At 39.6% G+C, this 12,620-nt stretch overlaps 1 pseudogene; it reads right to left on the reverse strand.

The window, feature by feature from the left end:
• Positions 1-8,858: 8,858 nt before the first annotated feature.
• Positions 8,859-10,694, reverse strand: LOC103192144 (annotated as a pseudogene).
• Positions 10,695-12,620: the final 1,926 nt, after the last annotated feature.

Below are 12,620 nucleotides of genomic sequence, written 5' to 3' on the forward strand. Positions count from 1 at the left end.
AAAAAAAAAAAAAAAAGCTTTATAATCCTGGAAAACCTATGCTGTAGTTCTACTCTATATATAGATTTGCCACATGTTAGAATCTACTCAATGACAGTGGATTTGATTTTTTTGGTTTTAGATGATTAATATCACACACAAGTAAAATTTTGCTTAAGAGAATTCAAAAATTGTTGCACCAGTGTATCAATAGGATACTGTCAGAAATTCAAGCCAGATTCAGAAGAGGATGTAGAACAAGGGATATCATTGCTGATAGCAGACAGATCTTGGATGAAAGCTGAGAATAGCAAAAAGACGCTTACTTGTGTTTTACTGGCCATGCGAAGGCATTTGACTAAATGAATCATAAAAATTATGGATAACATTGTGAAGAGTGGCAATTCTAGAAGACTTAAATGTGCTCATGAGGAATCTGTAGATAGACCAGGAGACAGTCATTCGAATAGAACAAGGGGACACTGTATGGTTTGAAATCAGGAAAGATGTCCACTGGAGTTGCATCATTTCACCATATTTATTTAATTTGTGTGCTGAGCAAATAATCTGAGAAACTAGACTATATGAAGGAGCTCTGGTAGCATAGTGCCTAAGGCACTTGACTGCTAACCAGAAGACTGGCGGTTCAAACCCACCAGCCACTCCTTGGAAGGAAGATGGGGCAATCTACTTCCGTAGTGATACTGCCTCGGCAACCCAAGGAGGGGTCGCTATGAGTCGGGTCCGACTCGATGGCACATAACAACAACAACAACAGACTATATGAAGAAGAATGCAGCATCACTACTGCAGGAAGACACATTAAAACCTGTCATAGGCAGATGACACAACCTTGCTTGCTGAAAGTAAAGAGGACTTGAAGTACTTACTGGGGAAGATCAAAGAACACAGCCTTCAGAATGGATTATACCTCAACAGAAAGAAAACAAAAATCCTCACAAATGGACTAATAAGTAACATCATGATAAACGGATAAAAGATTGAAGTTGTCAAGGATTTCATTTTACTTGGATCTGCAATCAATACCCACTGAAGTAGCAGTTAAGAAATCAAGCAATGTATTATGTTGGGCAAATCTGCTGCAAAAGATTTCTTTAAAGTGCTACAAAGCAAAGATATCACTTTGAGGACTAAGGTGTGCCTGACCCAAACCATTATATTTTCAATTGCCTCATATAAATGCAAATGTTGGGCAATGAATAAGGAAGACTGAAGAAGAATTAATGTCTTCAAATTATACAGTTGGGGACGAATACTAAATATACTGTGGACTGTTAGAAGAATGAACAAATCTGTCTGGGAAGAAGTAGAGCTGGAGTTCTCCTTAAAACCAAGGTTGGCAAGACTTTATCTCACATCGTTTAGACACGTTATCAGGAGGGACCAGTCATTGGAGAAAGACATAATGTTTGGTAAAGTAGAGTGTTGGCAAAAAAGAGGAACACCCTCAATGAGGTGGATTGAAACAGTGGCTGCAACAATGGGCTCTAACATAGAAATCATTGTTAGGATGGCACAGGACCAGGCAGTGTTTCATTCTGTTGTACATCAGGTCACTATGAGTCAGAATGAACTTGATGGAACCTAGCAACAACAACAAAATATAACCCTTCTTGGAAATTGAGGTTTCCTTTTGTTTTCTTAACAAAGCCATACAAGTAGGTGGGATCCTAAACTTCATCAGTTCTGATTATAAAAAGAGAAAAAACTGACAGAAACACACAGGGAGAAGACAATGGCAGGGAGTACAAGGAAAATGAAGGAATACCTTAAGAAGGCATTAAAAGAGAGGCGGATAGAAGCAATCAGCATGATCAAATCCCTGATTTGGACTTTTAGCCTTCAGAACTGTGTGGCAATAAATTCTGTTCTTTAAAGCCACCTGTTGTTGTTATGTGCCGTCGAGTCGGACCCGACTCATAGCGACCCCTCCTTGGGTTGCCAAGGCAGTATCACTATGGAAGTAGATTGCCCAACCTTCCTTCTGAGAAGTGGCGAGGGGTTTGAACCAGCAGCCTTCTGGTTAGCAGTCAAGTGCTTTAGGCACTATGCTACCAGAGCTCCCTTAAAGCCACCTACTTGTGGCATTTCTGTTGCCGCAGCACTAGGTAAGTAAGACGTTGTTTCTTTCCTTTCTTGGCCTCTCACACAAGTCTCTCACAACCTGCCTCCCTGGCCTAATATCTGGAGCCTACCAAACAAAAACCTCCCTCCTGTTGATTTGAATATGACTCACAGCGACCCTATAGGATGGAGGGGAAATCTCCCACAGGATTTCCAGGGCTATACTCATTACAGAAGCAGACTGCCTCATCTTTCTCCCATGTAGTGGCTGGTGGGTGATCCAGAGCCTAGAAAGCAGCAATCACCTCCAAAGAAGCCTCCTCCTGATTCTATGAAAGTATTTGGCTGCCTATTTGGAAATGAATGAGAGCATAGAACTGTGGACCTTGGGGCCAGACAGACCTAGATTTGAAATCAACCTTGCAATTTACAAATTATGTGTCTTGGGAAATTGCTTAAGCTTTCTAAGTCCAGTCACCTGATCCACAAAATGGGAATACTAATATCTCCACTTTACATGTATCTGGATTCAGGCACTCTTTTACTGTGCTGAGAACACAGCAGGAAATAAAAGAACCCATGCCTTATATTTTAGTATGGGGAACACTGGCAATGCATAAAAATGAGTAAATTATAGAGTGCATTAGAATGTGATAAGGATGAATTTGTAGAAGAGACTCTAAAAGAAAACAAGGTAAAGGATATGGAGGATGTGAGAAGAGTGGGTGCAATTTAAATAGGGTGATCAGGAAAGGACTTGCTGAGAAATTGACATTTGACATATAGTTATCAAGGTGACAAGCAGGCAGAGAGATCAGCAAATTCAAAAGCTCTGAGGCAAGAGTTCACCTGAAGACCTCAAGGAGTTACAAAGAGATCAGTTGGCTGGAGTTGAGCGATGAGGATGAGAAGCTGGGAGGAGATCAAAGAGATAACTGGAGATAGGAATGTTCAGATGTATAGGCCCTTGCCGCATGTTGTATGGACTTGGCTTTTATAGGTGAACAAGATGAGAAATAATTAGGGTGTTTTGAACCAACTAGTGTAAACTTTAAGGATTTAGTGAACTAACAAAAAGGAGAAGGGATGTATTTAGCACATCTCCTGACAAATATAGGTGTTTAACAAATGTGAACTCTGTTCACATTCCCCAGAGAATCACAACAATCTTTCTTTCCCCGAAAACCTGTGTGATTTAGGTATACAATTTTGGCTGGAAAGTTTTATATTGCCTAAATTAATGCCATAACACCTAAACAATGGAAATGAACCAAAGCATGCTGCTTTATTAAAGATTTTTATAATTTCTGAAGGCAATTTCTGACTTTTTGGGTCAAGGAAATCAGATAATGTTTCCTCATCCATCATCCTCTTTTCAGAGATAAGCATATTCTTGCTTGATACATGCAGCTTCTTGCCACATGTCTGCATGGAGGGGGCAAGTAGGGATTCTCCCAAAATGAAACATGGAAGACAAAGACAAGGAGAGCACTGATATAGTCCTTTCTCCATCTGGTGACAAATTTGTTTTAGAGTGTCTCATGATCTTGTAGTTATCACATTCATCTATGTTTGTCTTTCTCTTTTGTTCCTGGTTGGTGCAAATGGTTTGCACTCATCTACTACTGGTGGCTTTGAAGCCATCCAGTGGTGCCATGGAATAAATACCTGGCAATCTGCTTCTGTAAAGTTTATAGCCAAGAAAATTCTATGGAGAAATTCTACTCTGTAACACATGGGGTCACCATGAGTAAGAATTGGCTTAATGGCAGAATTTTTTCCCCCTCTTTCCAGACTTTTGCTGAGTAGATGGAAGTCAAAAGAGATATGAAGACACAACAGAAACAAACTTATAATGGACTCCCTTTATGAGATCTGAGGATGCCTGACAGTTTTAGTGTTCACACTTTCCTTAGGTTTTATACAGTAGAAGATGCATAGGTATAGCCTGTATGTTCAAATAAAGTGGGAAATTAGTAGTTAACAAAATGCAACTATACTTCTGAGGACACAGGCATGAATTTGTAGAAGAGATTCTAAAAGAAAATCATCACCCCACTTTAAGTGTTACTACAGTAACTGGGCTGTCAAGAACAAAGTACTTGACACGAGATAGGCTCATAGCTTACTCAGTACTAGTCTTTTATTTAGAGAGATGCTGTACTTTAAGAAATTTTATTTAATCCAGCATGTATCTGTACTTGTAATATCTCATTTTCAGAATTGAAAGTTGTGGCATAGGAAGTTTAAAAACTTGGATTCAAATCCAAGTTTTCTATTTGCTAACTGTATGACTTTGAACAAGGAACATAACCTCCCAGAGCACTAATTCCCTATGAAATAAGAATAATAATAAAACTTCCCATGCAGTGTTTGTGATGATTGAATGAGATAATGAATGCATACTCCAAAAGAACAGTGTCTGACACAGAATTGCTGCCGCTCAGTAAATGTTGGCTGAATCTACAGCTGAGGCTATAATGACATCTAATGGATTTTAAATGTCCAAGATGAATTTACAGCTTGGTATTTCTCCAAAACTAAAGTCTATTTGGAAAGGTTTTTCATAATAACCCTTACTATTGCTGAACCTGCTTACTCTTTTGGTTTATATTCACAGCTCCAGTTCTGAATAGAAATCTTCTCTTTCAAAGTCCAAGAAATTTCCCCAACTTGGTTCCCATTCTTTAGGTCATCTTACCATAACCCAAGCTGCTACTATCATTTATCAGAGAGTTTAGTCCCACCTTAAGGCCTCACGGTCTACCCCTCCACAAACAAGTTCACGTGTAAAGCCACGATTTGAGTACCAAATCTTCAAATCTCCCATCATTTTCCCATTTTGCTCCCTTCCATATCCCTGTCCCTACTTGCCAAAATCTTCCATCCTCCTCCTCTTCCATTTACTAAAACTTGTCTCTTGGAAAGGATGAGATAAACCATTTGCATTAAAGATCTTCAATAAATTTAACTAATATTTACTAAACTCTTATTTATGCCTTGGCAACCTACTTCCATAGAGATTTATTGCCTTGAAACCCCAATGAGGGTCACTATGAGTTGGAATTAACTCGATGGCAGTGAATTTTTTTTTTTTTTTTTTAATACCAGGGATCATGTTTGGCTCTGCCAGAGACTTTTTATTTTAAAAGGGATAGCATATACAAATACATACAAATAACCATAAATAAATCTCTATTGGGAGAATTTTGAGCTGACAGTCTGAAGTGGTCCTGTGGGAGAAAGAGTGCTCTTCCTCTGTCAAATATATGGCCAGCAGGGTCAGCCACATATACACTTGATGCCCAAGGGCCCTGGGTGATCACACCTTGACTTTGACTACAGAGAAGTGTAGTGTCTTAAAATATGTCCACAAATTCACATTGCTTCCTTCAGGAGGAGAAGCTTCATTCTTCCCTACAAAACTCCTTTTAGTGTGACTGGACTAGATGGATCACTTCCAATGAACAGAAAAAAAAAAAGGAAGCTACTGTTTATAACTTTGGAGGCTAGGTAATTCAAGACACTGTGTCTTCTTGCTCCATTTCTAGGACTGCTCACTCAGGAAGAAGCTAACTGCAGTCTCATGAGGGGAAAGTCATGGGAGAGGAACAGAGGCCCTGTGTCAATGCTCCAGCCAGATCTTCCAGTCACAGTCAAGCCTTCAGATGACTACAGCCCCATGCGTTCCTTATGTCTAAACTCTAAGAAAAAACCACCTGAATAAACCACTCCTTAATTCCTGACTCATAAAAACTGAGATTATAAATGTACATTGATTTACACTACTTTGTTTTGGGGTAATTTGTTTCACAGCAATAGGTAGCCAATCAAGAGAAAACCTGAATTCTGTTTTGGGATTGGTTTGAGGTAAAATGTAGTATTATTTGGGTTTCAAGATAGCTGCTGGGTTTCATCACCTTTGGAGCCTAAAAAAAAAAAGAAGTAAAAAAAAAAATCATAATCATGATTGAGTCTCTTCTCAGCATAAAGAATGGCTGTCTGGGCTCCAGGAGATTTTGTAGACCAATGGCATCTTACATTCATATAACATTTTATACTGATGTAATTTGATCCTTACAACTATCCTACTTGGAAAGTAGGAAAATTATTACTCTCCATTTTATAGATGATATTAAGTGAATTGCCTAATGTTTCATAGATAATAAGTAATATGGATGGTATAAGATTTCAAAATTAACAGATTTCAATCTAATATAATTTCCTGTACTTTATACTCTTTACATAAATTGTTTCCAAAGCTAAATAAAGACTCTACTAGTTAATAACTAATAGTTAACAATTACAGGAGAGGAAAAGAAATCAATACTTACTGATTATTCATTCTGTGCCAAGAAGTATACCATATAAAGTATAGCAAATACTTAGCATACTTTATTTCATTTAATCATCATATCAAGTGATATGGATCTTGTTAACATTGTTTTTCAGGTGAGGACCCTTAAGGGTGAGAGAAATTAACGAGAGTATTGTCCATGGCCACTTGTGCCACTTAAGAGTAGAGGTATTCTAGGTATTAGATATATATCAAAGCCACTATGATTCAATTTTTGTATTTATATCCCTGTTTAGTCCTTGTATTTATAACTTGACATGATATAAGGTGGCATTATACCCGAATAATTTTTGTCACTTAAAGGCTATTGCATTTGGATAAGAGGTACACAGAGTTTTCTAGAGATTGTTGAACAGTTATCCAAAAAAAGAAAGAAGCAAACACTGCTATGGAGTTGAGTCTGACTCACAGCAACCTCTCTTTGGGTTTCCGAGACAGTACCACTATGCAAGTTGATTGCCCAGTCTTCTTTCCGAGGAGTGGCTGGTGGGTTTAAACCACCAGGCTTCTGGTTAACAGTCAAGTGCCTTAAGCACTATGCCACCAGAGCTCCCTTGAACAGTTATAAACATACTGAAATCAAGCATAAAACTTTTGGGGAAATGTCATCCTGTCTCGTATCATTTTACTTTGGGTCATCAGTCACCTTGTTCAATCTTTTTATTTGTCCTTCATTAACTACTTCTCAAATATTTTTGGTCACAATTTTAAATATCCCCCAATATCTTCAAGGTTAACAACAAGAACAACAATGACAACTAACAGTCATTGAGAATTTGCCCAGGCTAAGCACTATGTGAAGCTTTATAGTAATGAGTTTATTTAATTCTCACAACTATATTAATTAGTATTCACATTTTACAAATGAAGAAATTGAAATTGAGGGAGATTAACTGGTATTCCCTATGTCATACATCTAGTGATGCTAATATCAGAGCCCATGTTTTTCACCACAGGCTATACTCTCTCTCTTCTCTCTCCACTCCATCACTTTCAACAGAACTTCATTCCTTCTTCACCGATAAGATTGATTTCATGTAATACAAACTCCCCCAGTCTCCTTCTCTTCAGTGAATAATGTCCTTTTTCTTCATGCTCACAGTCTGAGTGTGAATCCCTCCTCGTGCTCAAGGAGAGGACCTTTGCCTTCAGTCTTGAACTCTCTGCTCCTATCTTCTCTACTCTATCTCTCCCACTCTATTCAACACTAAGTTATTCAAAGAACAGTCTATACCCTCATCTTCCCTCCCTTATCTTTCATTCATCTGTTAACATACCACAATCTATCTTTTCTCGCAACCATTCCACAATTTAGCCTCTGCTAAAATCACCAAAACATCCCACTTCGACTATGCTGACAATAATTAGATTTCATCTTACCAGATTTCTCTCCTGCATTTGATACTGCCTATAATTCCCTCTTTCTTAAAAGGCTGTCCTATATTTTCAGATATCAACAACCTGATTTGCCTACTTAACTATTCCTTTTTGATTTCCTTTATGTGATTTTCTTTTTCTACCCGTACTTAAATTTGGCTTTTTTCCAGGGTTTCATCCTTGTCTTTTTCTCATTAGGTATGCTCTTTTCATTCAATAGCACTCATGCTCATGGTTTTAACTGCCGCTATATGAAGTTTCCCCAATCTATATTACCTATCCCTAGCCAGCTTCATGTTCTCTCATACTCTTATTCAAGCTTGAACTTAAAAATGTTTTTTAATGCTCCATGGCTATCTGAAACTTAACAGGAATAAAATTGAATTCATGATTTTCCTTTTTCTCTTAAACTAGTTTTCTCTCCCTTATTCAATTGATGCCACCACCATCTACCCAATTTTTCAAGTATGAGTCTGAAGTTTTTTTTTTTTTTTTTTTTTAAAAAAAAAACCTTTGTCTCGCCCCTTTCTTCAGCTCCTAGTATTCAGCTCATAGTATTGTTAATGCCTTAGACAATGTCAATACCCCTTATTCCTCCCAGTTCTACACTAACCTCTTATTCAGAAATGCATTCTCTCTTACTTAGACTACATTAGGAGCTCTGGTGGTATAATGGGTAAGGCACTTGACTGCTAACTGGAAGGTCAGCACTTCAAACCTGCCAACCACTCCGTGGAAGGAAGACCAGGCGATCTACTTCCCTAAAGATTTACAGCCTCGGAACCCCAATAGGGGTCATTATGAGTTGGAAATGACTCAATGGCAGTGAATTTGGGGTTTTATTTATTTATTTTTGGTTAGACTACATTGGTTCTACTTCTGTAGTGATACTGCCTCAGAAACCCAAGGAGGGGTCACTATGAGTTGGGTCCAACTCGATGGCACATAACAACAACAACAACACATTACTAACTTTTTTTTTTTGAAAGGGTGATACCTGCCCGGAGTGCCAGACAGTGGTTTTTACTTTATTAAGCATTCAAGCACAAATGGAGGTCCCCTATGCAGGACAGTAAAGGACACCAGGGAGGAGAAAGGGATACTTGGGAGAGTCATACACTAGAGCCCCTCTTCCCAAAAAGGGTTCAATATTGATTTCCAGGGAGGAGCAGGGCATGGTCAGCTCAAATTTGGTGATGACATCAGGGTGAAGGACCCCTAGCTTCCCGATGCTCTGACCCCGGGCAAAGATCTCAGCACACCGCCCAGGGAAGGAACAGAGCCTTCTGATGCTTTGATCACGTAACCCCCCTTCTTTTCACCAGGAGGCACATCTAGCAGCCGCATGATTCTGTTCAGAAGCCCACGGATTATCTCAAACCCAGGGTTCTTGTTATAGTAAACAGCACAGAGATGCCTGTAGTTTCTTGCACCCACATCTCGGCTAGAATCTTTTACTACAATGTCAGAGATTTCAAACAGTTTCAGAGGAAGGGGCATCTTCCGATTCGACACTATGTAAGTCTTTAGGAGGCCAGGAAGAAGGGTAGTGCATGGTACCTGAAATTCAGCAGTTTTAGGGTTACTGATGTGCACTGCCTTTGTTGTGGAGACATCCAAACCAAGTTTATCAGCAATATCTTCTTGGGAGCACAGAGCAAAGGTGAGCGCCTCTGTGAATCCCACGGCCACCATGTCATGTCTTAGAAGTTCTGTGAGCTTATTAAGAGGCAGCTATGGTGTATGTTCTCGGGAGACCCATCTGAATGTTGTTGTATCCATAAGCAATAGCAGCATCTTCTACAATATCACAGGCATGCATAATGTCAGCTCTAGCTGAAGGGATCTCAATCTCTATCCGATTCCCATCACCTATGACTTCTGACTTTAAATACATCCTGGCCAGAAGCTTTGCAAGACTTTCTGGAGTTTCTCTGATTCCAACTTTTTTGTTAATTAGATCAGCTCTCACTATCTCCTTTCGATAAGCCAGTTCTGGAAAGGTATGTGACTTCCCATTAGGAAAAACTACCTCGGCTGCTTCGACAGTAAATTGATTGTCACAATATTCACTGAACATGGTGACAATAACATCGAGGACTCTTTTTGCCTTAGTAAAGTCAGTTCCTGTGCATTCAATGAACACGTTTCTAGTCTTCACTGTTATTTTGGAATGATCCCCATTGATGATTGGAGGCATTGAAAGGACACCACCATTGCTATCATAGATAACTGGGTACAGAGGTTTATTTTCAATGATATGTAAATAATGTTTAAGGTGGTTGTCAGTCTTGTATATGTTCATTAGTTCACAGGCTGTGTACTCCTTGGTCTTATTTAGAGGCTTAAATCTGATATCTGAAGGACGCTTCGCAGTGTAAGTAAATGGGCCTGACAGAGTATCCAAATCATGAGTACCAATAGCCACCAGTGCTCTTTTTCTTCAAATATTCTGATGTAATTTATTCTGAAGTTCAATGAAACTGTCATATCGATCTTTAGTAAACTTTATGTTGCGGAGCACTGCTGCTACAGTGTAAGGGCGCACTTTTGCTGTCTCTTCCGTAATAGTCAATTTCTGGATTTCTCTTTTAGGTATTACCCATTTATACACTGGATCCTTTATTCTTTCTTTGAAGACCTGAAGTCCTCAGACCAATCCTTCCAGACACAGGTGAGCGGATCTATTGGCAGGGACGTCAATTTTATAAAGAACAACATCAGAAGCCCCGGCTGCCTTTTCATTACTTTGCTCCTTACTTAAAAGTTCCTTCTCAGAAGTGATTTCATCAAGTTCCAGGCCAAATTCAAAACATAGTTCATCAAATTCTTCATCAGTGTAGGAGTGGCCCAGAGCTTGTAAGAGCAAATCTCACTCCACGCTGACAGTCGGCATGGCTGTCACATTACTAACTTTTTAACTGTTGTCTTTCTTTCTAGAAGGCAACTTCCAATTAACTGCTAGAGTGATCATTTTAAAATATCTTCAATGTGTGTAATCAACTGACCCCAACTGACACCAACTGTAAAAATGGCAAGGAGGCCACATGTTCTGACCTCCTCTAATCTCACAAGAGGAAGACAGCAGTAACCCAAGGCCTATTACTGCAAGGCCAAACATGCTGCCTCCCTCCAGCTCTTTCACCAACCGTTCCTCCCAAAGCACCCACCACCTCTCTCCTGGGTTCGATAATTCACTGCAGTGGCCACACAGAACTCACAGATTACAGGGTTTATTAGGGAAGCACCAGGCTATAACTCAAGTTCAGAAAGAACGCTCAGTCTCTCTCCCAGCCCACCGTCCCTCAGCCAACAGTCTCTCGCAGTCTCTTTCCCAGCAGTGCTGGTCCCTCAGTGTCTCACTCAGCAATGCGTCTCTCTTGCATCTCTTTCCCAGCAATGTGTATCTCAGGAGCCCGTGTCTCTTTCAGCAGCACGTCTTCCTCAACCAGCAGTCAGAGAGAGTTCTGCCTCTAGGAGGGCTCCTTTTGAGCCTGGCAGGGTGGTCAAACTAGCCAATCAAAGCATCAGAACTCTAAGCACCTGAGAGAGAGTGGGCACCTCCCAGAACACTGTTTTGTGCCACTCCCAACAGAAATACTCCAGGTGGACAACTTCAGCAATCAGGAGCTCCTCAGTTGCTCATAGAAAATGCCACCTTGGAGTTTACAAAGACTTATGGGTAGAAAAGCCACACTAAATAATTTACTACACCACAATGTGAAACCCCACCACCTGTAGGATAAAATACTCTTTCCTTTTATTAATTTTTAAATAGCATTAGGACTCTATTCTCTTGTTCTTGCTAATGTCTAAGTTCTCCCCCTCACCTTTCTCTGACTACAAATTCTTTTCTAGCTAGATTTTAATAACTTGTAGTTTTCTGAAGACACCATGAAATGTGACTCCAATAAATATAAAGCATCCTTTACTTATGCTGGTGCCCATTCTTGCAACAACCTCTTTTACTTCTTTTCTTGCACATCTACTCATCCTTCAACAACTAAAGTCAAGCATTACTTCTTCAACTAAAGTCAAGTATTATCTATTTTAGGAAGTTTCTCAGGCTAGGTTGGCTGCCTCCCTTTTATGTTCCTGTAGCACTTTCTGATTTTCTTTGACATGGGATTAGCTACCTTATATTACCATTATCTGTCCATGACTGTCTCTGATACTAGAATATAATCGATGCTTTCTGTGTGCTGACTCCCTTTGAGGCACTGGAAATACAGCAGTGAAAAGGACACACAGGATCTTGTTCCTCTGTAATTTTTATTCAATTATAAAAGATACCCATCGAGTCAAATCCAATGCATAACCACCCCTCCTTGGGTTTCCGAGGCGGTATCACTATGGAAGTAGATTGCCCAACCTTCCTTCTGAGTAATGGCTGGTGGGTTCAAACCGCTAGCCTTCTGGTTAGCAGTCAAATGCCTTAGGCACTATGCTACCAGAGCTCCATAAAATGATACATACAGAAATTTATTTTTTTCACCCTTTAGGAGGCTAGAAGTCTGAAATCAAGGCATCAGCTCTAGGGGAAGCCTCTATCTATCCACTCTGGGAGAAAATTCTTGTCTTACCTTTTGTCACCCTGGCATTGCTCTGTTTCTTGGCAATCCCTACACCACATCTATCTATCTTTCCCCCATTTGTGCTTGCTAGTCTTTGGGCCTAATCTGTTCTTTCTACGTTTCAAAAGTGATTAAGTTTAAGACACCCCTACATTGGTATGGCTTCATTAACATAACAAAGAAAATTTTATTTTTAAAATCAGATTGCATCTATAGGTAGAGGGGTTAGGATCTTGACACTTATTTTG

This window comes from Orycteropus afer, unplaced genomic scaffold (assembly GCF_000298275.1).
Source record: "Orycteropus afer afer isolate SDZICR_OR568_19922 unplaced genomic scaffold, OryAfe1.0 scaffold00024, whole genome shotgun sequence".
NCBI lineage: Eukaryota > Metazoa > Chordata > Mammalia > Tubulidentata > Orycteropodidae > Orycteropus > Orycteropus afer.